The 8487-nt window shown below is 40.5% G+C and overlaps 1 long non-coding RNA gene across 1 annotated transcript; it reads left to right on the forward strand.

Annotated features, from left to right (window-relative positions):
• The first annotated feature begins 653 nt into the window (after positions 1-653).
• LOC140498063 (uncharacterized) lies at positions 654-3016 on the forward strand. The gene is made up of 3 exons (XR_011964992.1): positions 654-768; positions 1027-1090; positions 2501-3016. It is a non-coding gene; the product is annotated as an uncharacterized lncRNA (long non-coding RNA).
• Positions 3017-8487: the final 5471 nt, after the last annotated feature.

Consider the following 8487-nt stretch of genomic DNA (forward strand, 5'->3'; position numbering starts at 1 on the left):
GCAGCAGTAAGGGAACAGTGTAATTGACATTGTTCAATTATTGCTACTTTCCCCACATCTTAATACTGTCTTATTGTCCAGATGAGTTTCTGATGCAAATATTTCTTCTCTAAGAAGTAGTTTCAAATGAGCTATATGGTTTTTTTTTTTGTTTGCTCAGAGTTCCAAGTCAGAGACAATATTTGTGGCAAAACACCCCAGTGCTAGATCTATTTCTATCTCTTCTCTGGGAATGTTTCACCCTCAGATTCCTCCTCCCAACTGTATTTCCAATAAGTATGCAGCAACCATCAAATTCTGGGTGGTTAACACTGTTTATAAAGACAAAAATAAATATTTAAGACACAGAAAGATGCACAGATTTTTTTCCCCTTGCCTAGAGCAAAAGGGTTTAGGTTTCCATGAAGGAGTTTGAAGGTAGAAAAGAGATATAAGATCTTCAGTGATGATGGTGGGAGTGGGGGTGGTTCACCCACGTAGCCTCCATCCCAACACACCTTACACTCAAACAACCTCCCTTCCAGAGTCCTGGCCTTACCCATCCCTGTCTCCCCCTTTTTTTGGTAGTGGTTGTCTTTGTTTATGCTTCTCCTCCGGCTTTTACAATTTTTCTTTATCTCCAAGCATCTTTTGCTTCTCCCAACAGGAACCAGGCTCTTCTACTTGCCGGTCTTCCTGGACTCCATGAATTGGCTTTTAAAGGTCATGGGGAGTTAGGGCTGATCATTCTTCTTCCTGTTGTGTGGCTGCCTTTCAGATTCACTTAAGGTACTTATTTGTACTTCATAAAGGAACCACTTGGCCGATGAATTTTTACTGTTAGTTTAACACCTCATTATCTGGCTCTTTTTCTGTGATTAGGTCAGTGAAAGGCCAACTCCCTTACATTTTGTTAACCCATGAGTCATGTCCAAGAGCATCATCAAACTCTCTACAATGCCCCTTAGTATCTGTTCTACATATATCCCCCTACATCTGTCCTACTCTTGTTCTGAGTGACTGAAATATTTCCTCTCTCCTGTGCAGAGAGAAGATTTATGAAGACAGCAAGCCTTTTGATTTCCTCTCCTGCAGCTTGGGATTTTGGAAAGTAAGCAGAAAGCTTACACCCTGGGGGAGGGGGTGATTACAGTTTGTGTTTAATGTGAAAAGGGAGAGAGGGGTTTGTGAAAAGGTAGATGGAAATAATATGTTTCCCCCCACCCCCACCCCTGGTCCCTTCTCTTTCCACTTCCTGGAAACTTCAACCTTGGGGAAAGAATTGAGCCCATTGAATTTTATTTTTTCTGGACCTGCCCTTGAATATTATGACTCTGATTTTCCTTATCAACTATACTGGTTGCTCTGATGTGAGTTCTAAATTATTTATTAATGACTAATCCGAAAGAAGAAAGATATCAGGGGGTTTAGTTGAACCAAGAATCTGGGAAAACAGTAAGCTTAACACCAAGATCTAGCACACACCTGTGTTTAATATTCTGTGACTTCTATGTGAAAACTGTCATGGGGATAATTGCTAAAAAAAAAAAAAAAAGAGTTGAAAAGAATGATCTGGGGATAGAAGCCAAAATCCTATAGACAGCTCAGAATCCCTGTGAATGTTTTCTTTGAGAAGACTTGAAAGATGCTAGATGTGATGAGCACTGAGTATCACCAAAAAAGTGAAACTGACTTATTTCTTAACAGGTAGGAAACAACTGGGAGTTATTTCGAAATTAGCTGTGTGTGCATGCCCAATCAAATTATTGACTTGTTAGAGCAAAGGTAGGAATCAATATCAAATTAGGAGGTAAAGGAAAGATGAGAAATAGGCCTTGTATGTGACAACAGCACCTTCAACCTTACCTGCTTAAACAAGTCATAGAACTCTGAAAAATGGGAACTGGCAAAAAGGTAGATGTAGAATTGATCGACATTTTTTTCGAGAAGTTTAACCACCTCAAAATAGACGCCAAAGCAAGGAGATTGAGAGAGCCTCCCAAAATGTCACCCTCACCATCTTTTCCAAGGAGAGATAAGTGGTAGCTGGGAAGAGGTCAAATTCAAGACCAATTTGGAAATATCATGGAAAAGGATGGAACAGATTGTTAGCAGGATTATAATAGAAAAGAAGAAGAAGCATTTGAAGGGAAAATGAACTATAGAGAGCTTTGCGTCAAAACCTTTCCAAGATCCCTCTGAGACTTGACTTGTGTCCCTTCTCTGGACATCAGTGACTCAGGAAGAGAAAGTGAGGCTGATGATTTTAAATAACTCTGCCTCACTTAAATCCAATTCACATGCAAATCAAGACATCACCTTGTAAAGCTACTGGTCCTCTTCAAAAATGAAGGATGATTCACAATAACAATATATGAAAGAGAAATAGGAAAACAAATGGATATAACATTGAACAAATCAGCTAGGATTTCTAGTCCAATGTAGCATCATAGATTCTAGAGATAGAAAGGACCTTGGCTGTCATACAGTCTAATTCTCTCTCTTTTTTTTTTTTTTACAGAGGAGGAAATAGAGGCTGGAACTGATTAAGTGACATAACCAGTGCAATACAGCTACCAAGTGTCTGAGGCAGGATTCACACTCAGGTATTTCTGAGTCCAAGTCCCATGGTCGATTCACCACCTCACTTGGCTGAGATCTAATCTATAGATCTTCATCAGTGAGGATAGTGGGAGCATCACTCTACCATATCAACACTGTTATCTATTTGAGGATGTGACAGAAGCTCTTAGGAAAATGAATTCAAGATGTCCTTGAAACAGTCCAATTCAAATGGGAGAAATTCATATTGATGGCCACACACTTTTAAAGGCATTTACAGATGGATTTTGATGATATCTTCAAAAGGGGAAGATTCTAGAAGACTGGGGATGATTACAGATAGCACTATTACTTTTTCTAAAAAAAAAAAAGACTGAAAAGCAGTAACTACCAACCCATCTCCCTACTTTGGCATCTCTAAAAAATTTTATTGAGAGTATTTGATGGTTGAATTGAAGGCATCCTTCATGCAAATAAAAAGGGAACACACAGTTTTTTGCAGTTCATTTTTGGTAGCTGGCCATATCTTCACAGTCACACAGCTGACTAAAAGGTATAATAGGGAAGGGAAGATCCTACTCAGTCTGGCTTTTGTTGCTGATTATAAAGAAAAATGTTTTGGACGTTAGCATAAAATGCAGTCTTAGAGGTTCATCTCAGTAATGGCGTTGCCCAGAAAAAATATATATGCATTGTATAATTAAAATACATATTATTATGATTCATATAATATATATAAAAACATCCAAATTTGGAAACTCAAAGTCATCCTCAACGTGACAGTGAGTCAGGAAGTCCTGAATTCAAATGTGGTCTCTGACACTTATTGATTTTGTGACCTTGGATAGATCAATAAATAGTTGCTGTCCTTCATTCACAGGAACAAAATGACATCACTATGCTAGAATCAAGTTTCAGTGTGTCCAGTTGTGGCTGATCAGATCAATATGAGCTCAAAGTACTATACCATAGGTCAGGCACAAGTAGTCCATGTGAACATTTGGGGTGGATACTCTAAATCAGTGCATCCCACGTTTCCTTTGAGTTGTTTCAATTCTGCTTTGCTCATAGAGCACAGCACCTTCTCTGATGTGGGCACACCATGCTGAGAGGTCCTGTGCCAGTGTCTTCCATGTCACACAATCAATCCCAAACTTCTTAAGAGAAACTTTGTCCTTGTATCACTTCTTCTGACCACCATGTGAGTGAGTTCTCCACAAAAGTCTTTTTGGCAAGTGTTTATTTTGTTTTGGCAAACAGGGTTAAGTGACTTGCCCAGGGTCACACAGCTAATATCTGAGGCCAGATTTGAACTCAGGAAGATGAGCCTTCCTGATTCCAGGTCCAGAGTGCTATCCACTATGGTGCCAACTGGGCAAATCATTTAGTCTCTTTCTTCCTTAGTTTCCCCTCCTGTAAAATGTGGATCATAATAGCACTTACAATATTATTGTGAGGATAACATTTATAAAATGCTTTGCAAACCTTATAGTACATTATTATAATTACTGTTCCTTGCTGCTCTTTCCAGGCTGAATCTGACTGATTATACCTCCATACCATCTTTTGTGTCCACTCGCATTCCTTCCACTCCCACAGCTGCTGCTATAGCTTGATATTTTGTTATTTTTCACCAGGGAAATCACTTAATTCCTATTTCCTATCTCTCCTCTCTCCAATCCTTCCCTCACATTGCTCTAGATTGATATTCTTAAAGCAGAGAATGTCATCCCCCTGCTCTGGCAAGCTTCCATGAGTCCCTATTTCCTTTGGGACAAAATGTAAACTTTTATTTAATCCTTTAAAAATCTGACTCCTGATAATATATCCAATTTTACTACCCTTCCTTATGCATTTGACTTTCCATTGGCACTGGCTTTCTTACTTTTCAGGGACAGCCAGGTGGCACTATAGTGCATAGAATGCTAGACCTGGAGTCAGAAAGACCTGAATTCAAATGCAGCCTCAGACACTTGCTAACTGCATGACTGTGGGTAAGTCACTTAACTTATTTACCTCAGTTGTCTCATCTGTAAAATGGTTATACACTGGAGAAGGAAATGGCAAACCACTTCAGCGTCTTTGCCAAGAAAACCCCAAATGGGGTCACGAAGCATTGGACATGATTGAAAAATGACTGAACGACAACTTACTGTTCACTATACACAATATAACATCTTGTTCCTCTGTGCTTTTGTATGGTTTATCTACCACGTCTATAATGTTTTCCCACCTTGCTCTTATTTCTTTGAACCCTGTGCTTCCTTTGAGGTTTGGTATCCCTCTTACATGCAGCCTTTCCTCAGCTCCTCTTGTTAGATCCCTCCAAGACCCAGTCATTGATTTTCATATCATCGTAACAATAACAGCTAGCATCTGTATTTACTATGTACTGTGCCCTGTGCTAAGCACTCTTGCAATAATTATCTCATTTGATCCTTACAACCTGGGAGGTAGGGGCTATTATTATCCCCATTTTACAGATGAAAAACACTGAGGCAAACAGGCTAAGTCAATTCAATAAATTTAATAAACACTCATTGCCTACTACGTGCAGGCACTGTGCTACGTGCTGGGGATGCAAATAAGAAAAGAAAGACAATCCTTGTCTTCAAGGAGCTCACCATCTAATGGGAGAAGACAGCACACAATAGGAAGCTGAAGTGGAGGTGACTGACCCAGGGTCATACAGCTAGAAAACATCTGAGGCTGGATTTGAACTCAGGTCTTCCTGATTCTAGGCCCATTCTCTATCCACTAAATACACATGACTTTATATCCATATTTATTGACTGTTGTCAAGATATTAGGAGACACCCTGTTTTCCAGAAATAAATCCCAGCAGGCAGGCTATGCCCTGAGCTTGGCATAAGAATAATCCTTTGCACTCACCCTGTGGCCAAATCCTGTCATTATTGGGTTGCTTTGACCAGCATCAGGTGTTCTCCAGCTTGAACAAGTATCCCTGTTCCAGTCATGAAGCCCTTCTGTGAATCAAATTTGCCCCATTGTTGCCGTCACCTCTCATTGTCAGGGCTACAGCTCACTGCATAGCCATTGGGATAAGGATTGAGACCTGCCTACACCAAAGCAGGTCCCCCCAGTAAGGGTAAAACCCTGGCACATGTGTTAAATCTGCCTCCTGGCTTGCAAGCCATCTCCCTCACTTTGAAATTAAACTTCTGTTTGATTTCTGACTTCCCTGCCTCTAGCCTGCTCAGCTCAGCTCCGTCCATCCACAGGTTAGAGGCTGGTTTGGTCCAGCTGACACTATGAAAATATTATATTCTTCCTCTGCCCCACCCTTTCTGTAGGATGTAAGCATCTTGAAGGCAAGGATTGTCTCACTTTTGTGTTTATAGCTCTAGCCCCTAGCTTATACTAGTAGGTGCTTACCCATAGCTTACACATAGTAGGTGCTTACTCATTGCTTCCTGAATTGAATTCAGTGAAGTTTCTGCAAGATTCCATGACGGATAGAACCACAGATATAGCTTTATATTATGGCAGACTGAACAACATGATGCTGCATCTGGAGTCAGAAGATCTGACTTAACACCTAGATTTTGTCCCATATCACGTGCATATCCTTAGAGAAATCATTTAACTTCTCCGAACCTCTGTTTCCTCATGTGTGAAGTGATAGGGCTGGGCTAGATGACCTTTGAAGTCCCTTGTATCTCAAACTCTGTGATTCCAAGATCCTACCAAAATTGAATGAGACGGAAAACAACAAAGTGCGCTTAATGAAAGTATCTTGGAGTACATCAGTCTGTCAGTCAATGAACTTTTATTAGGTGCCTACCATGTAGCAGGCATTGTGCAAAGTGCTAGGGGTACAAAGAAGGACAAAAGACAATCTCTGCTCTCAAGGAACTCATAATCTGTATTCCATCATCGAGCATCTTAACCATCCCTCCCACTTTTTTTGGATCACAATGGCAAAAATGTGGCTCTGGCATCAGAGGACCTCAGTTCAAATCCTATCTGTAACTTACCGTCTGTGTAATGGATAAGTAATTGGATGAGTCTATCAGCTTCCCTGTATCTTACTTTCTTTATCTGTAAAGAGAGGGGTTGGACTAGGTGGCTTTTACAAGCCCTTCTAGGTCTCATTTGATGACCTATAATCCTTCATCTAAGCCACTGAGCTTTGGGGCTCTGCACTGGATTCTTCTCTCTGGCTGGCATCAACTCATTGTTCATCATTCTTTGTATCTGGGCATTGGCTTGGCTTGGAAATGAAAATCATATAAGATTTTACATATATCATATTTAAATTACATGATGATTTAGTAAGTCCCCATCTTGTATTGAAAAATGCCCTGAATGAGTTTAGCAGATAATTGGCTTGACTAAATGTGAGTCCAAAGCCAAGTTCTACCTTTTGGTCTTCCCCTTCCCTTGAGGGGTAGGTGCTCTTGTCTCCCCCTGGTCAGTCACTGCTCCTGTGTCCTATTCCTATAAGGCCACCACAGTTTACCACCAGGTTGAAGGACCACACTATGAAGTAAGACTTGACAATTTTTCTCTAGGAAGAAAGAAATCTGAAGGACAGCAGACCACCCAACTGAGGTCAAAGCTATTTCTAGAGAAGAATGCTATGTCAGAGAGGAGAGGTAGGCAGGAGATGTTGGGACACTAGAACAAAGCTGGTTATTAACAAGTGGAAGGTCACTTGCAATTTCCTATCAATTTAGTCAATTTTTTTTAAGCTCTTACTTAGAAAGAACTGATATTCCAGGCTCTGGGGAAGATACAACATTTAGATAAAATCAGTGTTGTTCAGATTATGTCCCATATCATACCAGTGATATTCATGGGGTTTTCATTGCATAATAGAGTGTTTTAACATTTCCTTTTCCAGCTTATTTTTACAGATGAAGAAGCTGATGCAAACAGGATTAAGCTGTTGCAATTTGGGGTGGGGGGACCACAAAATTCAAGGGTACAAAGTGAGTTTGCCTCAAAGGAACTAGAGCACTCTAGCCTTGTTTTATATCAAATAGTGAGTTTATTATGACACTGGTTGGATGGGTGAGATTTCTAGTGAGTCTGCACTTAATGGGAGTAAGAATGGTACTTTCATATAGAAAAAAGGTTCAAAGAGTCAGGGAAAACATCCTGATGGGAGTAATGAATGACAAGTAGCCTGGAGTGGTCTGGAGGTAACAGAGAATGAAAGACTGGAAACTCCAAAGCTGAAATGTGTGAGAAAGTTCAAGGACTGAGGGTCTTTCCCTTTTAGGGATCGAGGTCCCCATACTAAAGTGATTTGCCCAGAGTCACATAACTAGTAGGTTTCTGAGGCCAGATTTGAACTCAGGCCTTCTAGGCCCAGTGCTCTCTCCACTGAGCCACCTAGCTACTTTCTTTAGATAAGATATCTTCATGATATTATTGTTTGGTAGGTACCCAATGAGTAAAAGAAAATTGAAGAGAAGCAGAGTGATGGCATGGTAGAAAAATTCTTGGATTTGAGGCCAGAAATCTTGGCTCTGCAACTTACACCTTTTGAGACCTTGGGTAAGTCACTCTCCTTCTCTGTGCCTCCCTTTTCTCAACTATAAAATGTGGGGGTTAGACTTGGTGAACACTCATACCTAGATCTATGAGCCTATGAATGTCAAAATATCTTTGGATGTAGTTCAGGATGAAAGAGCTCAGGACATCTGTAGGTTGTGAGACAGTATGTCACATATAGTGTGGACTCTGGTGTGTCTTCTGAGTGACAGGCTGGTCACCTTCCCTCCTGCTTCCTAGAGGGATCAGTCAAGCAGAAGTCAGGATTTGGACAAGGCTTTTTCTGAGCTGATGTCATTAGGGTTGTAGTTTCTCAGTCATATCTGACTCTTAGTGACCCTATATTTTTTTTTGGCAAGATAATGGAGTAGTTTGTAATTTCCTTCTCCAGCTCATTTTACAGATGAGGAAACTGAGGCAAAC

This window comes from Notamacropus eugenii, chromosome 4 (genome assembly GCF_028372415.1).
Source record: "Notamacropus eugenii isolate mMacEug1 chromosome 4, mMacEug1.pri_v2, whole genome shotgun sequence".
Taxonomy (NCBI): Eukaryota; Metazoa; Chordata; class Mammalia; order Diprotodontia; family Macropodidae; genus Notamacropus; species Notamacropus eugenii.